The sequence below is a fragment of the Ascaphus truei genome, chromosome 3 (assembly GCF_040206685.1).
Source record: "Ascaphus truei isolate aAscTru1 chromosome 3, aAscTru1.hap1, whole genome shotgun sequence".
NCBI lineage: Eukaryota > Metazoa > Chordata > Amphibia > Anura > Ascaphidae > Ascaphus > Ascaphus truei.
Window position 1 is genome coordinate 345,090,298 of NC_134485.1, and position 24,051 is coordinate 345,114,348.

The 24,051-nt window shown below is 46.4% G+C and overlaps 1 protein-coding gene across 6 annotated transcripts in view; it reads left to right on the forward strand.

Annotated features, from left to right (window-relative positions):
• NFE2 (nuclear factor, erythroid 2) overlaps positions 1-24,051 on the forward strand; it is a 66,289-nt gene that overhangs the window by 4,088 nt on the left and 38,150 nt on the right. The window contains exon 1 of one of the 6 annotated variants that reach the window (XR_012799971.1): positions 11,790-14,574. The exons of 4 other annotated variants lie outside the window; for them this stretch is intronic. The gene's annotated coding sequence lies outside the window, so the exon portion shown is untranslated. Of the gene's footprint in view, positions 1-11,789; positions 14,575-24,051 lie in introns of those variants that run through there. One more of the 6 variants, XM_075591756.1, reaches the window with a different exon arrangement.

Sequence of the window (24,051 nt, forward strand, 5' to 3'; positions counted from 1 at the left end):
AAACATAATAGTGTTTTAATCTCCAGAGTATTGCAATAAAAGTGGTTAATAGGTTGATCTGATAAAAGTGCTTATCAGAACAAATGAGATTTATCACAGACTAGATTTATAGATAAGTAGAATAAATTACTCACGCTCGGTTTGCCACAAACCTCATCACAATTGCTGTGGTTGGCAGCACCTTAAAGGAATCAACCTGGGATCAGGGCCCTCCTATTGAGCCAATGTCTGTCAATTGTGTAATATTGCTGTTGTTGCCTGTTACTCCCCATGTCCCCACCTTATGAATGCTAATAATAATAATAATAATAATAATAATAATAATAATAGTTATTAACCACAAGGAGCAGGAATCCAAGACTGGAACTGTGCACAGAATTATAAAAACAAGATAAAGTAAACAACTAAAGCTAAATGGATATAAGTGGAGATATACAGTAAGTCACGAAGTTCCCATCCCTCTAACAGCTGCTAATTGCTGGTGTTATTGCAGCCTATAATCATAATTGTGGGTTAAGGTTAGTTGGAGGGCCTAGGACCTGTGACAGCAATCATGGAAAATAAATGATGCCTCTATTAATTCTCCCTGACACGAGAGATAATTATGATTCGTACAGGGTAGTGGAGCTCTGCACTGTGGGCTACAAAGGGTTACTCTGTGATCACAATTATGGGGCAAGACAGTATATCTTTAACTGTGCCCTTTTGATATAAATGTATGCCCAAAGGGAATGGAGGAGTTAGGAGCCCTCTATAAAAGAGCCCAGTCTGACTGAGCTGTAAAGGTCATGTTAAAGTTCCTGTTGAAGTGCTGCAGTAAAATGTTAGGTATAGAAAAATAAGGATAAGTGCCCCCTCTGGTTAGAAACCAGAGGTACAGCTGGTCCTCGATTTCTGACGCCGAATAATGCAGTCCGCTGGACGCATTATCCGACCGTCGGAACCGCTTACCCGATTCTCAACGCCGCGGATTAACATGGACCTACAATCTGCAGGTCCGTTATCCGACAGCGGTTTGCGGGACGGGTTCCGGCGGATAAGCGAGGACCGCCTGTATAAGGAAAGGAGAAGTTTATATTGAAGCTATCTGTGTGAAGAATCACTGTTACAGTTATGTGGACTGTTTAATAAATGCAAATGATTCCTGGGACAGTATTCTCGTTGTCCTCACTGCTGTAAATAGACCTTGCTGCATAGAACATGCAGTAGAGTGAACACAACACCCGCGCCCGCCACTCTCGTGCCCCAACGGTACCAAGGAACCAAGAGTGCACAGCCCTGATATAAACAAAATTCTAAAGATTTCACACTTGAATACATTGGTGTTATAATGGTTTCTACACAGCGTAATGGAAACAAGCTATTCTCCACAAAATTAAATAGGTTGCAGATTTCCAAAAGTTTTGAACTCATAACTATATGTAACAATGTGATCACAGGTTCGAAATCCAAACTTCAGAACAACCTTTCTAATCAGAACAAAATTAGAGCCAAACCCCAATGAAGGCTGGGTGAACTTTTAAGTAAACGTCAAATTTGGGAAAAGTTTAAAGCATCAATCTTCCATATTAGTTTTTTTTTTACAAGATGGGAGAGCTGAACCATGCTATTTTCAGCTCTGTGAACACCCAGGTTCCTGAGATACAGGTGAAGTTACCAGGTGTAAATCTCCATCCAGCAAAAACAAAATGGCTGCTAAACCTCGGTCTAACAGGAAGCTGCATAGGTTGCAGCTTCATACTGGACAGCTATTTAAATCCCCTTTAAAAACCAGAGAGTAATGCCATTAACTTCACCAGTAAGATCCAGAGAGCTGAAAATAGCTCAGTTTAACTTTGGAGGCCCCCCTGGTTTTTGTTGTTGGTTTTTTTAGAGTGGGTTAGTTTGGTCCTTTAAAGTTCAAAAAAGTTCAACCAAAGTTCAAATAGTTTTTTTTCCCTCCAGAATTGTTAACAATTCCGAAACCTAAATTTGTTGTTGCAATCCGAACCAACCCCCAAACTTTGGCAATCTGAACAAATTAAGGACCATTGCTTTTTAATTGTAATCTATGTTAGTTACTACTAACTTGGTCTCCTACTTTCTGTCAGACTATATACAGATGTAGCATGCGTTATTACCTTAGTAAACAAGGAATAATGCAAGAAATAACGCAGTAAATATTGGAAAGATATTGTACGCGTTACCATGGTTTTTAAAAGCACTTGCTGAAAAATGCAGTAGCGTTAAGGCATTGCCTCACGTTAACGGGAGTAACACCTGTTACATCTGTATACATAGATACTAGTCAATCAGTTCCAGGTGTATGTATGTCTTTATTTATATAGCGCCATTAATGTACAGTGGTAATACACGTGACAATCATATAAATAACAAAAATCTGTGTGAGCGTAGGGATTATAGTAGGAGCAAGAGGTTTTAGGAGATGGGAGGGAATGGGTCAAGAGGGCAAGTGGTAGAGGGAGAAGAGGAGATCAGCAGTGACACATCCTCCTCTGTGACAGCGGAAAAAGAGTCAAGGAAGGCAGGAGGAGAGTTAGGAAGCAGTGTAGGATGGGAGGAGGAAACAGAGGGTATGTCCTGACGTATGGATTCCACCTTTTCCTTGAAATATTCAGCAATGTCCTGAGGTGAGATGGAGGAAGAAGAGGAGGCAGCTGAGGGTGGTCTGAGTAGGGAGTCAAAGACAGAGAAGGGTCGGCATGGATTAGACTTGTGCGTGTTGATTATTGAAGAAAGTAGGTTTGTTTAGCCTCAGAGACGGCAGAGATGAAACAGGATAGCATAAATTTGTAGTGACGGAAGTCTGCGAGAGTGTGAGATTTCCTCCAGAAGCATTCAGAGGAACGAGTGCAGGAGCGCAGGATGCACATGTGGGAATTTAGCCAGGGTTTGGGGTTAGAAGGCCAAGAACGGCAGAGAAAGAGTGGGGCATGTAGATCAAGAGAGGAGGATAGGGCAGAGTTGTAGTTCCTGACCACATTGTCAGGGTCTGGAGCAGGGCTGAGAGAGGAGAGGGAGGAGCGCAAAGTGGAGTCAAAAGCTGGTAGGTTAATAGAACACAGGTCTCTGCAGAGATGAGGGGTAGATGGAGATGGGGAGAAGCGAGAGAAAATGAGATAAGGTGATGGTCAGAGAGAGGAAAGGGGGAAATGGAGAAATCAGAGAGTGAAAAGTTTTTAGTGAAAACCAGGTCTAGGTAGTGTCCATCCTTGAGGGTGCTGGCTGCAGTCCACTGTTGAAGGCCAAAAGAAGAGGTTAGAGAGAGAAAGCGGGAGGCCCAAGGGAGAGAGGGGTCATCAATGTGGCAGTTGAAGTTCCTAAGGAGAAAATCAGGAGAGTCTGAAGAGAGAAAGATAGAGAGCCAGGATTCAAAGTGAGAAAGACAGAAGGGGAATGAGTAGAGGTAGGTGGGCGATAGATGACAGCCACATGGACAGGGAGAGGAGAGAAAATCTGGACAGTGTGAGCCTCAAAGGAGGGCAAAGCAAGAGAGGGAGGAATAGGAAGGGTTCGGTAATGGAAGAGAGAAGGAGCCCTACGCCTCCACCCCTGACATCAGGACGCAGAGTGTGGGAGAAAGAAAGCCACTGTAAGAGAGGGCAGCTTCAAGAGCAGAGTCAGACTGAGTGAGCCGAGTTTCAGTTATAGCAAAAAGAGAAGCAGAGAGTGAGAGTGAGAGAGAAAGAAGTAATGGACAGAGAGGAACTTGTTAGAAAGGGAGTGAGCATTCCAAAGGGCACAGGAGAAAGGGAGAGAGGAGGGAGGGTGGCAGGGGATGGCAATGAGGTTAGAGGGGTTGACACCAGAAGGACTAGAAGTTGTATGTGGGAGGCGAGGATGAGAGCAAGTAGAAATAAGGCAGGGACCAGGATTGGGAGATATATCCCCAGAAGCAAGGAGGAGAAGCATAGATAGAAAGAGAATGTGTGACGATGTGTCTCAACACTCTTATCTGTTGTCTTAATAATTCTATTATAATATTTTTTATATACAGTAGATAGACAGAGAATTAGATAGCACCATCTGACCTGTCCCTACGCTCTAAAAGTACATCTTTTTTATTATATATTTTATTTATGAAGCATAGAGAGACACCATCTAACTTGGGTGACTGACTACTACAGTGGTTTTCAACTTGTTTTTGGTTAAGGAAACCCTATCATTATACTGTGAGATTCTGTGGAACCCCAACCCTCTCTAATAGCGCATCTGAGATCAGATGCATTGTAAGGAACCCCAACCCTCTCTAATAGCGTGTCTGAGATCAGATGCATTGTAAGGAACCCCAACCCTCTCTAATAGCGTGTCTGAGATCAGATGCATTGTAAGGAACCCCAACCCTCTTTTGCCAAATAGTTTTCAAATGGCATACACACTTACATAGCAAGCAAACAAAAGCTCCACATTATATGATGTTATGATTTATTTATTTTAATCAAATTCACATTTTTCCAATAATCCAAAATTAATAGACACATTTTGGCCAAACCAAAACATGGGTTGAAGGACACATCTTAATCCAATGGAGCAAAACAAAACAAAAACACAAAAAAGAATGGGAACCAAAAGCAAAACACCAGTTAAAATGCTTACCCGTATTAGTTTGCACTAAAAAAGAAAAATCCTTTGGACCCAAGCAGCCATTCATCGAAAATTTCTACCCGATTTGGTCTAATTCGAGTCAAAATAAGTGCTTACAAGTTGATGCGCCTTAAGTACCTAAATAGTTCCTGGTCATGTTGGGGTTTCATGCTCATTTGTAATGGCCGTAGCTTTTAAAGACTTCATAATTCTTTGTAGATATATTATTTGATTGAATTACTCTAAATTAAGAAATATAAATATGTTTAATATATATATATCTATATATAGATGTAGAGGTATCAGTACCGTGTTTGACGAGCTTAATAATCAAAAACAAATACTCAATACCGTTCTGTGGCTAACGAAATGCTTTTATTTGTGCGAGCTTTCAAGATACGCTGATCTCTTCTTCGGGCGATGTTACAAAGCATTTAGTTAGCCACAGAACGGTATCGAGTATATGTTTTTGATTTTTTATATATATATATATACTGTACTAAATTGATAATATCTTTAGGTATAAATCATAGCTGCACTGGGTTTGCATGGCGTGAGAATAACTTTTTTTTTCTTTTCAGTTTAAAACAGCAATTTCCCCAGCAGCCAATATGAGCTTAGCTCATATAATGCTAGTATCTTGCTTCCTGAGCAATTCCTGCTCTTTTTCATTTTGTTTTTTAAAATATAGATTTTCTTAATCCCTAGTGTAACCCTCTCTGCCCGGCTTCTAGGGAGATTACATCGGTGTATATCATATGGCCACTCCGCATGGGTCACCTCGACTCGGGTGAATGGTTTCAGATGGCTGAGCGATGAGGTAGCAAGGTCGTAGAATAATGGGCGCCAGAAACGTTTGTAGTACAGCAGTCATTTATTCGTGTCCCCATGGACAGGGTCCACTCATACACATATTAATAACGTTGTACTATATTTTATAACAGACAAACATGAATACAGCCTTCCATCAGTGCCTACTCTTAACACTTCAATGAAGGTTGTGTGACTTAGTTGCTCTGAGTAAGTGTGGGCCCGGCCTCCTGTTGTTGCTTCAGAGCCATCATCATATTGAGAAAAAGGAGACCAAAAGCGCACCAGCACAAACGGAGCAGGAAGGACCCAAAACGAAAAATAATTAAAAGGGCACTTTAATGTGACAAAAGACCCATCCAACGCGTTTTGAACGTCACAGCGTTCTTTTTCAAGGATCCTTGAAAAAGAACGCTGTGACGTTCGAAACGCGTTGGATGGGTCTTTTGTCACATTAAAGTGTCCTTTTAATTATTTTTCGTTTTGGGTCCTTCCTGCTCCGTTTGTGCTGTTGCGCTTTTGGTCTCCTTTTTCCCTGTATTGCATTTAGTAGCTGCACAGCCTGCCTACCTACCCTACCAGGATGTGAGTATTTGCATTTTTTCCAGGGGAACCTGCCAATGAGACTGATGGTAAGTGGGCTTGTACCATATACCACCTGTCTTCAGGAGGATAGTACCCATACTATTACACATTAGGTACTATATCATTTGTTAGTACCCTGGTTTAGTGGTTTGGCTTATTTTGGATTAATATACCTGCATTTGAGCGCTTCAGCTATTTTCTACACCATCATCATATTGATCCTACTACTCTGGGCCCCTATGGGACTCCTAACGGGTCTTTCTTTCTTGACCCAATACCTTTTGCCTGTTTGGGAACTGCCACTTCCATACAGACTGATGAGGAATATTAGCGCCGATCCGCGGTTAGAGCTGATCCGTTTCATATTCCTTTTTATTACTTATTCAGGATTCCATTCCTTCTTTCGGGGATCCTACCTTAACGGGTACTGTCCCTATTTAAAACATAATAAACAGGGCATTCTGGTCTATATATTACTTATCTACTCTCCCCGAGGCTCCTCTCCTCATGTCCTCCTAGAAGCTAACCTTCTTGAATAGTCCCTCCTTAAATAACCCTGCGTGATGTCTCGATCCCCAGAGCAGCCCAGGGTGGGGCCTGATGTAGCCAGGCCCCCCCTGGAGCACTCACCCCCCTTCCTGCTGTCCCGCGAGCCGCGCGTTGCTGGGTTGCTAGGGACGCGAGCGGCATCGGAATCCCTGGTAGCTAGGGCCCGGCGGCTGAAGTGAAGGGCGCCGCCATGTTCAGCGCTGTTGCGCATGCGCAGGACGCCAGCTAGCGCGAGAGGCCCCCAAACAGCTCGCGCACATGCAGGGCGGGAAGGACAGCCCCCAGGGTGCACAGGGGCAGAGACACGTGACGCCAGGGAGCCAATCGGAAGGCCGGATTCCCCTGCTCCCAGAGAGATACATTTTCGCGGGGTTTGCCAGACAGAGTCAGTCAGGATCCGGACCAGCTAGGGGTAAGAGGTAGATGCAGGGGTCAGTGACCCTCTGCATTAGGCCAGCAGCCCCAAGGCCCCAGTTAGGTCCTGAGCCACCAAATAGATTGTGGAGTTAGGGACAGGCCCTAGATAGGGACACTGCCCCATTTATTGGTAGCTTAGTCAGGGACACAGTGCCTAAGTCGTGCGGCACTGTGAGGTGGGTTCTGGGCTCAGAACACCACTAAAGACCCTGGGACTAAGGTGATATTATCCGCGCTGGAGGTCACCCAACGCGGTGTGGAGGACAACGTCGGATCGGGCGGATCTTCCGTGATATCGCGGTACCCGTGGCTGGAGCCGCGGGCAGGTAACCTACCCTTCACATGCACCAACAAGGCCTAATCACCAGACATAGTGGCTGCGCAGTCACACACATATATGCAGACATTGGTATATGACTTTGGGAGTGCAAGACATTTGGGTGGGGGTTACTGGACACAGGGTGGGGTCACTCTGCGGGAGGTTAGCGTCCGCCGTGACGCCTAGAGGTGGTAGCGTCCGCCGTGACGCCTAGAGGTGGTAGCGTCCGCCATGACGCCTAGAGGTGGTAGCGTCCGCCGTGACGCCTAGAGTGGTTAGCGTCCGCCGTGGCGCATGTGTTGAGATGTGATGAGATATGTTGCTGCAAGTAGTAAAGTCAATAGTTATATAGAGCTGTCCGTGTGGTCATTGTGTATTGTCCTGCGAGGAACTACTCCCCCTCTGGTGGGAGCCATCGCAGGTGGAGGCGCTGCATCATTAGTATTGTAATATATTGCCCCAGGTTCCCTATAGCGGAGGCTCAGCCTCCTGTGAGCCAACAGGTATTGCACCACGCACCCCTTGGTAACATTGCATGTTCTCTCCACGCACGCGGTATATGCGATTGGGTGGGGTGATATGACCGTTACATTTGGAGGCGCTGCTGAGATCTTAGACCTGGGGTGCCCTATTCTAAACCGAATCACCAAAAATCAGCACCATGGTAATTCCCTCACGTCAAGAGGTCCACGCGTGGGCCACCACCATCCGTGAACCACCTAGACACGTGGTTGCAGTAGGGAACGTCCCGGCGTTAGTGCCTGAAACTGACATCCGGAACTCACTGAGCAGGCTCTTAGGCGCAGATAGAATATGGTACCGTGGCAGGGTGTTCGACTCTACTTACCAATTGAGTGCACTACTATTCACAGTATGCCGGGACATAGGCCCTGAAGTGGCCCCGAATATTCTGACAGCCCCCGAGTGCCCACCAGAAGGATACCCCCTTATATACTCGGACTTGCCAGAAATACGGGAAATGTTCTCGATCAGAGCCCCTCCTCAAGATCCCGACGAACCGTCCACCAGTACCTGGACACCACTTACCCCCGTGTCCAGTACCCCAAACCGGGTTGCCCGTCCCCAACTCAAAGTCTCCTTCACCCCAAGCGCCCTCCCGGACGCCAGTAGTTGGGCTGACGGTCCTCCCTCTCCACCCGACACCGTACCCCGCGAGGTAAACTCCCGGCCTATCGGAGAGAGAGCAACAAACGAAGGTTCCATAATGGGGGTGACGCTACCCCAATTCGTAGAAGCCCTCACTGTGGCATCCCAGTCTCAAAGTTATAGGAAGCTTAAGGCCTTCTCTGGAATACTACCAATACCCCAGGGGGAGGAAGGAATAGACCTGTGGAGGGAGAATGCAGTAAAAGTAGTAGAGGAGTGGTCGTGCACTGACACTGTAAAGCGGCAGCGTATTATGGAATGCCTCAGACCCCCTGCGTCTACTATGTTGACCATCCACAGGGACCAACACCCAGAGTTGACAGCGTTGGAAATGGTGGCGTTCCTGTTGGAGGCGTACGGACTAGCAGAAGACGAAGGGGCGCTCTGGACGAAGTACTTCCATCCAGGAGAGGACCTGTCGGCTTTTATCCACCGCCTACAGCTGGTCCTCGGGGTCCTACTAAATCGTAAGCTGGTCTCCGCCTCGAGGATGGATGAAGCTCTCCATAAGCAGTATCTGCGGGTATCAAGCCCCACTCACCCCATAGCCAACATGCTCTGCAGCAAGATAATGGACGGGGGCCCCTACAAGTTCACCGAGTTGTTGCGGCAAGTGAAATTACAGGAGGCTCATGTTATGCTACACTCCACCGCTACACCTAAGAGTTCCTCTGCCTCCAAAGGAAAGGGCTCCGCGGAAAAGAAGGAAGAGTCTGCTGCCTTGTCCAAGGGGTACAAACCAAGACCCCCCGACCGACCATCTTCCCCGTCCACGAGTCGCCCGGAAAGCCGCCCGGTGGTATGCTATAACTGCGGTAAGAAGGGCCACGTGATCCGTAACTGCCCAGAAAAGGAAGGTCACCCTGAGGAACACCCTCCCGATAGAGGAAAATCAGCCCGATCTATGGTCTGCAGTGTACCAATGGCAGAAGCTGACCTCGGACTCCCTCATTCGGAAACCCCGGATGCGCCTTCTGACCCTGGCCCCAAGGATGACGCCTCATCCGGTGAAGCTTGCAGTCAAGTGGGCCCTGCGGCCATCGTGCCCGTGGTACTAGAAGGGATCTACGCCTCGGCCCTATTGGACACAGGGTCACAAGTAACCATAATCTATCGCAGGTTCTATGATCAGCACCTTCAACACTGCCCACTAAGGCCGGCCGAACATATGAAGGTTAGGGGGTTAAGTAATGAAGACTACCCCATCGATGGGATTGTAAAGGTCCAACTGGACATACTCCAACTGAACACCGGCAAGAAGCACCTCATGCAGGTGGCGGCCATGGTATGCCCGGAGCCCCAAGACCATTGCAAGTACCCCATCATCTTGGGAACCAATGCGGACATAGTGCAAGCTATAATCCGAGCCTACTTGAAAGAGACCAACGAGTTGCCGCTGGCCGATTCGCTCCTAGACCCCATCTTACGAGAAGAGTGCCACCGGGTATATGCCTTGGAGCATCATGGGGACCTCTACAATCGTCAACGAGGACTGACGACCATATTACCAGGGGGAGTGCAAAAGATGGCCGTCTGGTGTTGTTATCCTGACCGAGACCAGAACGACCAACTGTTCTCGCTGGAGAGTGCGCCTGAAGAAGAGGAGGTTCAGCGAGGGTATAGAGTACTACCCGAAGTGAGGGAATGGACGGCTAAGATCCCTATCCGAACCCACGTGTACGTGCAGAATCTCTCCCCCTTTCCGATGGAGTTTGATGTCGACCAGAAGTTGGGATGCATATATCCGGTCAGCCCGGTGGGAGCCACGCCTCAGGTGAAGGCGGCGGCCGCGCACGAGCGGATAGTCGATCTGGACTTCAATTTCGGCGAGTCGACGCTGTCCACAGAGTGGAAAGAGCGGTTGACCACCCAGCTGCTGCAACGACGACATGTGTTCTCCACGAGCGAGATGGATGTGGGGTGCAGCCGCAGTGCCCAACATACCATTCGGATGAGTGATGCCACTCCGTTCCGAGAACATTCTCGCCGCCTTGCCCCTCGAGATGTGGACGATGTGAGGAACGCCATCCAAGACATGGAAACAGCTGGGATTGTGACGGAATCACGAGGACCTTACGCGTCGCCCATCGTGGTGGTGCGGAAAAAGAACGGGTCCGTACGACTGTGTATCGACTATCGAACACTGAACAATCGCACGATCCCGGATCAATACAACCTCCCGCGCATTGAAGAGATCCTGAATGCGCTGAATGGGAGTCACTGGTTTAGCGTGCTTGACCTCCGATCCGGGTACTATCAGGTGCCCATGACGGCGGAAGACCAGGAGAAGACAGCTTTCATCTGCCCCCTGGGATTCTATCAATTCACCCGTATGCCCCAAGGTATATGTGGGGCGCCTGCCACGTTCCAAAGGTTGATGGAAAAGACTATCGGGGACATGATTCCCCGGGAGTGTCTGGTGTACCTGGACGATATCATCGTCTTCGGAAGGACTCTGGAAGAGCACGAAGAGCGATTGTTTAAAGTGATCGACCGCCTGGGGAACGAAGGGTTGAAATTATCCCTAGACAAATGCCGATTTTGCCATACCTCGGTGACCTACGTGGGGCACATCGTGTCCGCCAAAGGGGTCGCCACCGACCCTGCCAAGGTAGAGGCTGTGGTGAAATGGCCTCGCCCAGAGAACGTCACAGAGTTGCGATCCTTCCTAGGGTTCTGCGGGTACTACCGCCGCTTCGTGGAAGGGTACTCGAGCAAGGCTAAACCTTTGAACAATCTGTTGAAGATATACCCTTCCGAGACCGGGAAGAATGCTGTATCAGCCCGCCAACCGTTCGGTGACAAATGGACCTCTGAGTGTGAGCGGGCCTTCCTGAAGCTGAAGAAGTGTCTGACCGAAGCGCCTGTACTTGCTTATGCGGATCCCGAACAGCCATACGTCCTGCATGTGGATGCCAGTCTAAATGGACTAGGCGCCGTCCTGCACCAGAAGCACCCGGAGGGCCTACGGCCGGTAGCTTACATCAGCCGCAGCTTGACACCCAGTGAGCAGAGATACCCCGTCCACAAGTTGGAGTTTCTGGCTCTCAAGTGGGCGATCACCGAGAAGCTCCACGATTACTTGTACGGTGTCACCTTCGAGGTAAGGACGGACAACAATCCCCTCACGTACATCAATACGTCGGCCAAATTAGATGCAGCCGGCCACAGATGGCAGGCCGCCCTCAGTAACTACCGTTTCTCCTTGAAGTATAAGCCGGGGCCATTGAATATTGGGGCGGACGCCCTCTCCCGAAGGCCAGGATTACTCGCCACCCCCGATGATGAAGAATGGGAAGAACTTCCCGGACCCGGAGTGCGGGCTATGTGTAAAACTGCAGCCATAGTTAATGACCAAGTGGCCTTCTCTGAGTTACGAGTGGCGACTCTTTGGGATGCCAGTCGCAGGCTGTCCCCGCCGCCTACTGCGACCCAAAGGGGATGCACCTCACGCACGACAAAGTGTTCCGGTGGAAAGATCTGGTAGACTACCAAATTCGAGATCCGGTCGCTAGTATCATCCGACACGCCGTTGAAAAAAAGAACCCAGCCCTTCTGAAACGTGCGCCCAATGACTTGGTGGCCTTGCTCATGCGAGAATGGGACAAATTTGAAATAGACAATTGCTTGCTCTATCGGGTGGTGCAATACCATAACCACCCGGATAGGAGACAACTAGTCCTACCTAAGAACTTACAATACCTGGTGTTGAAGTCTCTACACGATGAACACGGGCATCTCGGTGTAGAGATGACTTTTGGGCTAGTCCGAGACCGGTTCTTCTGGCCCAAGATGCGGGAAGCGGTGGAACAACACTGCCGCCGTTGTTCCCGATGCGTTCAACGCAAGACGTTGCCTACCAGAGCAGCTCCCATGGCCCATCTTAAGAGTTCTGGTCCAATGGACTTGGTGTGTATGGACTTTTTATGTATCGAACCTGATAGCCGAGGCATCGGTAACGTGCTGGTCATCACGGACCATTACACCCGATATGCCCAGGCCTTCCCCACAAAAGACCAGAAGGCTATCACGGTCGCGAAAGTACTATGGGAAAAGTTCTTCGTTCACTATGGTCTTCCCAACCGCCTTCATTCCGACCAAGGGCGGGACTTTGAGAGCACATTGATCAGAGAACTGCTCAAAATGCTGAACATTGCAAAATCAAGAACGACCCCGTATCATCCCAAAGGTGATGCGCTGCCAGAACGATTCAATCGAACCTTACTGGACATGCTCGGAACTCTACAGAGTGTGCAAAAATCTGAATGGAGTCGACATGTGGAGGGCCTAGCGCATGCGTATAATTGCACCAGACACGAGTCAACGGGATTCTCCCCTTACTTCCTCATGTTTGGGCGTGAGGCCAGACTGCCAGTGGATGTGCGTCTCAGAGTCTCGACAGATGGGATACATAATGCCACTCATTTCAAATACGTACAAAGACTGAAAGACAGTTTACAGCAGGCCTATCAACAAGCAGAAAAGTCCACAGCTAAGCTGAACGCAGGAAACAAACGACGATATGATCATAAGGTCAAATATCGGGAACTTCGTCCTGGGGATGCTGTGTTGCTTCGCAACCTCGGAGTCCCGGGAAAACACAAATTGGCCGACCGATGGAGAGACGGAGTGTATGAAATTGAATCCAAGATGCCTGGCCTCCCGGTCTATCGCATCAAAGACACTGATGGCCGGGTAAAGGTATGGCACCGTAATCATCTTCTTCCCATCCCACAAGTGGAAGATGAAGAGACAGAGATACTGGCCACGCCGCTCAACGGTGAGTCCGATCTATCAGAGGTGGGTCAAGAGACTGTAAATAACGAGACCCACTCTGAAACTCCTGAAGACCCTATGAAGGGACCCTCTCAAAGGGACTATTCCACAGAAGGGGCATCTCCCAGAGGAGCTACGGGTAAAGGGCCCCGTAGGCCAACGCCTACTAAGGTGGCACCAACAGGCCAGCCTTTGGATCCACAGAGCCCGAGCTTTGTGTCTAACAGAGACTGTACAGAGACAATTCTCCCCTCAAGGGAAGAGGCTGAGCCTCAGGACTGTGTGTACTACTCCCCCGAGGGAGTCGCAGAGGAACAACTCCGTAGGGGCCAAAGAGTCAGGTACCCTCCAAATCGGGTAACCTATGATCAAGTTGGGGCACCCCATTATGAGGCTCAGCAGTGGGCTCGCAGCAGAGTACAGTCAGTTATTGTGATGTTCAGTGAAATGTACAATCTGATGTAGAGCTGATATAGTGAAATCACGGTTGGTTGTTGAAATTTTCATTATATAAGTATGTTACGCCCTTTTCATTATATAATTTTTGTATATAGTTGTATTGCATGGTGTCCCAAGCGAGGACGTTGGGGATTTTACCAGGGGGAGGATGTAGCCATGCCCCCCCTGGAGCACTCACCCCCCTTCCTGCTGTCCCGCGAGCCGCACGTTGCTGGGTTGCTAGGGACGCGAGCGGCATCGGAATCCCTGGTAGCTAGGGACGCGAGCGGGACGGTTGCCGGGGACGCAATCGGGCCGTCGCTAAGGCCGCGATCGCGTTGCCACCGGCCCGGCGGCTGAAGTGAAGGGCGCCGCCATGTTCAGCGCTGTTGCGCATGCGCAGGAGGCCAGCTAGCGCGAGAGGCCCCCAAACAGCTCGCGCACATGCAGGGCGGGAAGGACAGCCCCCAGGGTGCACAGGGGCAGAGACACGTGACGCCAGGGAGCCAATCGGAAGGCCGGATTCCCCTGCTCCCAGAGAGATACATTTTCGCGGGGTTTGCCAGACAGAGTCAGTCAGGATCCGGACCAGCTAGGGGTAAGAGGTAGATGCAGGGGTCAGTGACCCTCTGCATTAGGCCAGCAGCCCCAAGGCCCCAGTTAGGTCCTGAGCCACCAAATAGATTGTGGAGTTAGGGACAGGCCCTAGATAGGGACACTGCCCCATTTATTGGTAGCTTAGTCAGGGACACAGTGCCTAAGTCGTGCGGCCCTGTGAGGTGGGTTCTGGGCTCAGAACACCACTAAAGACCCTGGGACTAAGGTGATATTATCCGCGCTGGAGGTCACCCAACGCGGTGTGGAGGACAACGTCGGATCGGGCGGATCTTCCGTGATATCGCGGTACCCGTGGCTGGAGCCGCGGGCAGGTAACCTACCCTTCACGTGCACCAACAAGGCCTAATCACCAGACATAGTGGCTGCGCAGTCACACACATATATGCAGACATTGGTATATGACTTTGGGAGTGCAAGACATTTGGGTGGGGGTTACTGGACACAGGGTGGGGTCACTCTGCGGGAGGTTAGCGTCCGCCGTGACGCCTAGAGGTGGTAGCGTCCGCCGTGACGCCTAGAGGTGGTAGCGTCCGCCGTGACGCCTAGAGGTGGTAGCGTCCGCCGTGACGCCTAGAGTGGTTAGCGTCCGCCGTGGCGCATGTGTTGAGATGTGATGAGATATGTTGCTGCAAGTAGTAAAGTCAATAGTTATATAGAGCTGTCCGTGTGGTCATTGTGTATTGTCCTGCGAGGAACTACTCCCCCTCTGGTGGGAGCCATCGCAGGTGGAGGCGCTGCATCATTAGTATTGTAATATATTGCCCCAGGTTCCCTATAGCGGAGGCTCAGCCTCCTGTGAGCCAACAGGTATTGCACCACGCACCCCTTGGTAACATTGCATGTTCTCTCCACGCACGCGGTATATGCGATTGGGTGGGGTGATATGACCGTTACACTAGTATACAACAGCGACGTTAGTAACGCTTTAGGAGGGGGGTACACTAGCATCTGAGGTTATGATGTTAACCTTTAGACTGCACTGGGCTCCACTGGGTAGTTCTCCATTTGACCATCTGTACACAGCATTTTAATTGCTTTAATCTCCCGAATGGAGCATTAGATTTAAAAAAAAAAAAAAAAATGAAAAAAATCCCTGAAAGGACAAGAAAATATCCTTTGGTGACATTTCAGATGACCTAGAAGGGAAAGTATGCCTTTTTACAGATGACACAAATATTTGCAAGAGTTTGGTATCCGGGGAGGGGGGGGGAGATATCAAAGTGATTAATGATTTAGGTAGAGATGGACAAGTGTGGCAACTACAATTTAATGCCCCAAAAGAGCAAAATAATGCACTTAGGTCGCATAAATACAAAGGCAGAATACAGGATTAATGGCAGTATAATGTCAGCTACTATAGAGGAAAGGGGCCTGGGAGTCATTATGTTAGCTGACTTTAAACTAGGCAAGTAATATAACAAAGCAACGGCAAAGCCAGCAGGATGTTAGCTTGTATATTGAGGGGTGTTAGCAGTATATTCATACAAATCAAAAAAGATCTGCAAACATGGAATAAATTCCAAGTTTCCTGGCTTGGTCGCATACATTATATTAAAATTAACATCTCACCTAGACTTTGATATAATTTCCAAACCCTTCCAATCCCCATCTCTATCAAATATATAAAACATTTACAAAACAAGCCGTTTAAATTTATCTGGCAAGAGGCCAAAGAGACAGGTGAGATCAGTCCTTCTTGATCCAAAGACAGGGGAGGCCTAGTGGTCCCAGATATCAAACGATATTACTTGGCGTTTCATCTAAAGCCAATTATATATTGGTACACTAATCCAAAGTTGTACTGTTGGGTTGAAATAGAAGCCTCATATGTTAAACCTACGTCGTTAACTTCCCTCCTTTTGGTTGGAAAAAGCCAAGAAATTTGGCCAACAGTTTTCATCTCCTATAAATCGATTGCACCCTAAGCATCTGCAATACAGCTAAATCTAAATTTCTGTTGACTTCCCCTCCATCTAAATTAGCTTCTTTATTCAATAATCTGAATTTGCCACCAGGATGGAATACAAATTCCTTTGATGCCTGGAAAAATAAAAATATTATAGGTATAGGCAACCTATTGGCGAAGTGGAAACTCTGTTATGAGCTCTGTTCCAAATATTCCCTACGCCCCTCTGAGCTATTTACTGTAGGTATCTTCAAATTACGCATTTCATACTTCATGTATCTCCAAAACTTGACTTTCTGAGTACAACCACCTTTGAAGACTTGTGTAGAAATAGGAAGTACCAAAAAGGCCTAGACTCTATTTTATATCAAGAACTAGTCCTCATGGGTGATCTCCTCAATCATAAATAAATGAGAAAATGGGAGTCGGATTTACAGGTTGAAATTTCAAATGATGATTGGGTGGACAGTTAGCATAATATCTCAAACTTCTATATGTATTTCATCAAAGGAGAATATTTATCAAACATTATTTAGATACCACTAAACTCCAAAAAGACTTAGCTTGATGTTCCCCAAATCAATGCTGGTCAAATAGGTGATCTAGTGGTAATGCCCTAATGTGCAACAATTCTGGGTCATGATACAAAAGATAATTGAACAAACCTTGGAGATTAAAATTCCTCTTGATCCAATCTTAATTATTCTGTCCAAACCAATGGAGACCGTGAATCCTTCCATTCACAAACTAATCTCCCATATCTTGACAGCTGCCAGTGGCTGAATAGCGGCTGCATGGAAGAATCACCCAACCCCATCGTGATGTTATTGGAAAGTCTTCCATCCTTCCTAAAACATTATATGAAAAGCTTTCACAAAATCTGGGACCATTGGATCAATAGATAGTATCATTTAAAGAAACAAAATACAATTTATATTCTAAAGGCAATGGACCTCTAATAGGTCGATTAATGTTAAAATTATTGATATGTGTTCTCCTAGATCAGGGGTCTCCAAACGCAGTCCTCAAGAGTCGCCAACAGACCGGCTTTTATGGATATCCCTGTTTCAGCACAGGTGGCTCAATCAAAGACCGAGCCACCTGTGCTGAAACAGGGATATCCATAAAAGCCGGCCTGTTGGTGGCCCTTGAGGACTGAGTTTGGAGACCCTTGTCCTAGGTACATCTCTTCTCATCAAAACTCTCACTGTATTCAAATACTGTCTTGATGTTGTACTTGTAATGGATGGCTCCGTGTTTGCAATGGTAATTATTGCTGACTCCTTATCCACCCCCACCTCCTTATTTGCTTTCTGTTCCCATTCATCCCTCCCCAAAAAAATGGCAAAAAGTTTAAGTGAAAAAAAAGTAATTTTTTAAATATAGTAACAAAAGACGGAGAGGGAGTAGGTGGTATAATACCTTTAATTTGACCAATAAAAGGTATCATACCTGCTATTCCCTCTCACTCATTTGTTACTACAGTATATGGAAGAAAGGACCAACATGGCTTCCCACCCTTCTTTGCCTATTTTATAACTTGTATTTTTATTAAGTTTTTCAACACGAAAATGGGAGAGATGGTGGGTACAAAAAGAAAAGGGGGGGGAAAGAATTACATAGTTTTAATACATCAACAATCACATTCCAAATCATACAACATTGAAGAGTTTAGAAATTCCCATCTTAATCATATAATAGTCCTCATGGGGCCTTTCCCTCTTGTCTCTCCTCTCTCACTAATGGATAATTTCTCTTCTCTCCCATCCCTCCTCACCCAATCCACTCTAGCTATCTCAGCTTATCTCTTACATCCCATGGTTCCCATACCCTGTAGAACTTCCTCGTAGTGTGGTTTAGGGCATGAGGTAAGTTTCTCCATTAGCTGAACTTCATTTATTCTCCTAATAACTTCTCTTCTGGAGGGGAGTGTTTTTTTTCCACGCCGCTGCCACGGTGCATCTGGCTGCCATTAGCATGTGCGAAATTAATTTGAGCGTGCAGGGATTCACATTCTCCATAGGTTTGGCTAGAATTATTAGGATTGGATCTAGCGGGACCGTAATATCCACAAACTTCTTTTACCAATTTCAAAAATTTCCCCCATTAGATCTGTACTGCCGGGCAGTACGACCAGATATGTGCTATATTTCCGGTCTGTCCACATCCCCTCCAACAACTATCTGATGCCTCCGGAAACATCTGCTTTAATCTCTTGGGGCTATAATACCGTTTTAGCTTAATTTTATATGTTTTCTTTTGTTACTGTGCATATGGAAGTTTTACCCACGTTTTCCCATATATCTTCCCAGTCTTCTCTAGTTATTTCTGTCTGAAAATCGAAAGCCCACTGTTCCATATATTGATGGACGGGAGTGTCTTTCATATGAGTTAGACCTTGGTATAGGGACGATATTAACCATTTTTGGTATCTTCTAATTTTACATAGTTCTTCAAATGACGTGGGTCTGGGAAACAATTCCTTGGGGACTTCTTTTTACAAAGTGTCGAATCTGCATATATTTAAACATCTCAGATTGTGGTAGATTGTATTTTCCCCTCAGTTTTTCAAACTGCATTAGTTTGTCCCTCACCAGCAAATCTCTCACCTCTAAGATCCCCCTATCTCTCCAGCTATTGTATCCCTGTCCTTGCATACCAGGAAGGAATCCTGGATTAACAAACAAAGGGATGAGTCTAGATGGGTCTGACATCACCTTATATTTTCTTTTGGCCATCTGCCAGATTTTCAGTGCAAACCAATCACTGCTGGTTCAGACTGTCTCCCATTCCCAACCCCCCCCCCCCCCCACACAAACACACACCTCCCCCCTTCAGGTTCGACACTCGACCACAGAAGAGAAGACAGCCCAATCGTTTTTTTGACTGAGCTCAGATCCACCCTGCTATACTGTACATCCCACTTGCACAGTGCCAATAAATCATCTGCTTCATATGCGAGACTGTGCTCCTCCCTATAGAAGTTTGCTGCTGGTAAAAAGATAAGTCTTACATATAGAAAAACAAAAAGAACGATTCCCTACCAATAAGGCTAAAATAAAATAGTGATCTCATGAATAAGGGTTATTTTGTTAAACCCTTTGGCCAAAGCGTTATAAGCCTGCAAGCCACGTCAAGGCATAACCAAATTTTGCAGGTACCTACACTGAATATATGTGACACCATATAGTATTTTAGAATATTTGGGACCGCCAAACCTCCCCCTTTCCTAGTTTCCAGCATAATTGACTTAGCTGTCCTTGGTTGTTTATTTCTCCAGATAAATGGCATAATCCGATTTTGAATTTCTTTTATACTTTTATGTGGGACAGAGATTGGTCGTGTCTGGAAATAATATAAAAAAAGTCTGGGAAGAATATTCATTTTGACTGCTGTTATACGTCCTACCTAAGATATATGAAGGGAATTCCAGGATTGAAGATCTTTCTTAATTTTTGAGAATAGTTCCGGGTAATTATATTTATATAGTGAGTGATCGTCTCTTGTGAGCTATATCCCTAGATATTTCAAATTAGTATTTTTCCATTTATAATTGAAATTTAGCTTGAGAATCTCAACATCCTTGTCAGATGTTAAATTTATAGCTTCAGACTTCCCTGTGTTTACTTTATATCCAGATAGCTCACCAAATTTGCTAAGTGTAGACTGTACGTTTGGGAGAGATGTCAATGGGTTAGTTTTCCTAAGGATAATATCATCTACAAACAGTGACAATTTGTAGCTCTCATCTTTTATTTTAACCCCTTGTATGTTGGGGGAGCCTCTAATGGTAGCTGACAAAGGCTCAATTGTTCGTGCAAACAGCAGGGGTGAAAAGGGACACCCCTGTCTGGTCCCATTCTTGATTATTATTTGATACCTATCCCCACCTGGTAGTTTCAGCGTGGCTGCTGGAGTCTGATAGAGAGCCCGAACTCCCTGCAGAAACACCCACGAGATCCCAAATACCTGTACTTCTAGAGTTTTGTCTAAAAAGTCCCACCATATCCTGTCAAACGCCTTTTCCGCGTCTAGGCTCAATAACACAGTTTTAGGTTTTACATTATTTACATGATCGATAATATTAATACTTTTTCTCGTATTGTCCGACGCTTGGCGTTCACTCACAAATCCCACCTGGTCATAATGAATTAGTCTGGGAAGTATCAGATTTAATCTGTTGGACAGAATTTTACTGTCAATTTTCAAGTCTGTGTTTAGAAGCGATATTGGCCTATAACTGCCGCAACACATAGGATCTTTCCCCTCCTTAGGAATCACTACTATATTGGCCGTTATTTGTGGGGGGATTTGTTTTCCTTTCAGACAACCATTAAATAATTCAAGTAGACATGGCCCAACGATCCCTTTAACATTTTTATAATATAAATTTGAAAATCCACCCGGAGTCTTTGGCTTTAATGACTTGACCGCCTCTCTAAGTTCCAGCTGGGTTCATTTTGCATTTAAACTCCTATGGTCCTCCTCTGACAGCTTTGGGAGTTTGCATTTCCTCAAATATTCATCAATCTGATCCAAATCTGGGATTTTGGCTGTTGGGGTTGACGAATAATGGTCATAAAGCTTTGTGTAAAAGTTAGCAAATACCTCTGCTATCCCTGAGGGGTTATAAACCAAATCTCCCCCCCCCCTAGTCCTGATAACTGGGACCTACGTTCTAGATTTAAACCCCCTAACTTTGTTTGCCAGGATACGGTCTGCTTTATCACCCTTATCGTAGTAAGTCTGTTTAGTCCATTTAAGTGCCTTCTCTACATCCTTCATTTGCAATTTTTTAAGTTCATTTCTTGCTTGATTTAAAATCTTATAGATTTTCCTTGATGGATTTTCTTTATGCTTAGTTTCTAATGTTACAATGTTATCTATTAACTTTTTTGAATCTCTAATTTCTTTCTCTTTCTGTATGACGCTATTGATACGAGTTGTCCTCTAATCGTGGCCTTATGGGCCTCTCATAGGGTTGTGGAGGACTCAACTGACCAATTATTTATCTGAAAATAGTTTTTTGATGACTCTTCTATTTGTGTACTAATCTCCAGGTGGTTCAGCAGTGAGTCATTCATCCTCCAATGGTATGATTCAGTTCTAGCAAATGGGGGGTCAAACAGTTTTGCAACTGGAGCATGATCCGACCATGTAAATAGGTCCTATGTCAGAATGAACCAATACTTCCAAAATATTGGGGGTCACAAATATATGATCAATTTTTGAGTATGAGTCATGCGGTGGCGAGTAAAAAGAGTAATCTCTTTGGCCTTTACATGAGTGGCGCCAAGCATCTATCAATCCAAATTCTTTAGTTAGCACTCTAAATTTCCTCGCTGTATTATATGTCAATGCAGAGTGTGGTTGCCCTGGATGTGTGGTTTTATCAACATCTGGATTCAGAGCATATTAAAATCTCCTCCTATAATCATGGACTGGTCACGGCTGCCTCCTACAGACTCCAATGTGGCCTTTAAAAAAATCTACCTGTCCCTCAATAGGCGCATACACATTGACTAGCGTGATATGAAATGATGAGAGAAGGCCGTGAACTACCAGGAATCTCCCTTCCCGTCCCTTTAATCTCCAGTGTCTGAAATGGTATATCATGCCTTATTAGGATTGCTACCCCCCTTTATTTTTCTAGAGAAGGATGAGTAAAACACTGTGGGATATGTCCCCCTACAGGTGTTAGGAGGTTCTTGTGTGTCAAAATGTGTCTCTTGCAGAAAGACCACGTCCACTTTGAGTTTTCTAAATTCTTTTAGGGCTAACCCACGTTTACCATTTACGTTCAGACACTTGACATTTAGGGACACTACCTTATATTGGGGTTTAGCTAGCCATTTTGGTCTTCTTTGTCTATTTTAAATGTGTAATTCTGTCTGCACAGGTGTGCTGTAGACTAAGGCTGCGTCCATAGAGGGGGGAGCCGCGCTCCTCCGCGCTGACGCTGAGGCTCGTCTGCGCAATCAGGAGCGATTGCATGAACTAGCAGACGAGCCAGCGTGCGCGATCAGGAGGCGGGATGAGGCGGGGCACTGACGTCACTGCGCCAATAGCCCGCGAAGCGCCGACATCAACGTCACGGAGCCGACGTCACAGCGCTGTGACGTTGACACTGCTTCGCTCTGATTGGAGGTTCAGCCGACAACGCGCTCAGAAACAGGTTCTGCTGTCAGCTGAAAATCCCTGCGCCTCAGCACGCCTGCGGACGGTCGCGGGAGTCACCTCTCAAGACATCCTCATTGAGGATGACGGGGCTCATCGCGGAGCGCCCGCACGGCTCAGCGCTGATTGTCCTATGGACGCAGCCTAAGTTAGAATGGCAGAACTGCATGTTGGCAGTGCTAGCATAATAGGGTGCTATGGTGGAGGATTGAGGTGCCATAGCAGAGCTGTGTGGGGTGTGGGAAGCGCTAGAATATCAGAGGGTCATGCAGAAAGGGTTTGTGTTTCCATTATAGACCAGTGTATGCAGTGGGGGGTGCTAGAATAATGGCATACTGCAGTGAGAGGATGAGGTGCCATTGGTAGACGTTCCTAGTTTAACAGATACAAATGAATTTAGATATGTTTGTTCTGTGGAAACAATTCCTATGTAGAAAGGGGTTTAATGTGACCCCACTAGCGTTATCTTGAACAGGAGCAGGGCCACGAACAGGAGCAGGGCCACCAACAATGGCAGGGGGAAGGCGGGTTTGTTTTCCTGGACTTGGGGGAGGAAGGGGCCTTAATTTTTCTCCAAACTTACATTGTCGCACTGGGTTCCCTATAACGGCTCCACCGGGTCGGCCCCTTCCCGTCTAAGCAAATGGGCCTGCGCCCAACCCTCACCACCACCCCCCTCTTTCGCTCAACAACTGGATCTGCCCGCACGACCCCTTCTCCCACTCAACAATTGAGTCCTCTGCCCCGGCGACAAACCTCTAAGCGGTCCTGATCTTGTGCAATGTTCTTTAGTTATTCATATTCTTGTTAGGAAACTCCAGTGACATAGCTGAGAAAAACTACAAAATGATACACATGCAATGACACAGGTCTGTTTAGAGTCACACTTGTAGATACACATGACAATGACACACTTGGGCATTTATACACTAATAGTTAAATTCTGCTTAGGCTTTAAAGGGCAATTTTCTGTGTGTGGAGATGTTTAGGGAAGTCTTGCCCTCTCTCTGAACTTGTTGCACCCACTCACTGAATAGAGCAACTTATTCTTAGCAGGTTTCATGGCTTTCCTGCTGTTGCTCGCTTGTGAAATGACCCTAGTAAGTAATATTCAGGGGCCTCTTTCACTTCCATTTACCCTCCTTTCTTTTTAGGAGTGGGGAAACAAACCACCGATTTAAACTCGCAGAGCGACATTTCTAAATGTCTTGCATACCCCTATATTAATATTACTTCCCCCTCAGTATGGAATATGATGGCCCATGCACTTAATGTGAACTCGGAAAAGCTGCCGCTGCCATAATATGCTACAATGTGCTTACTAAGGAACTGCACAGTGTGGTGTCTGTCATGCAATGTTAGAAACTGTACATAATACTGCGCTCCCCCCTATAGAAGTTTGCTGCAGGTAAAAAGAAAGGCCTTACATATAGAAAAACAAAAAAGAACGATTCCTGCGCTCCTACCAATTAGGCTAAAATAAAATAATAATCTCATGAAAAAGGGTATTTGGTTAAACCCTTTGGCCAAAGCATTTGTAAGCCTGCATGCCACGTCAAGGCATACCCGTTAATGCAGGTACCTACACATATATATATAATAGTTGTGCCATGGACTGGTGAAAAAAGTGTGAAAGCCCTGAAGGGGTTAAATAAAATCATGAGCTTATGGGAGTAGTGCGATTAAAATCTGGCTGAAGCCAGTA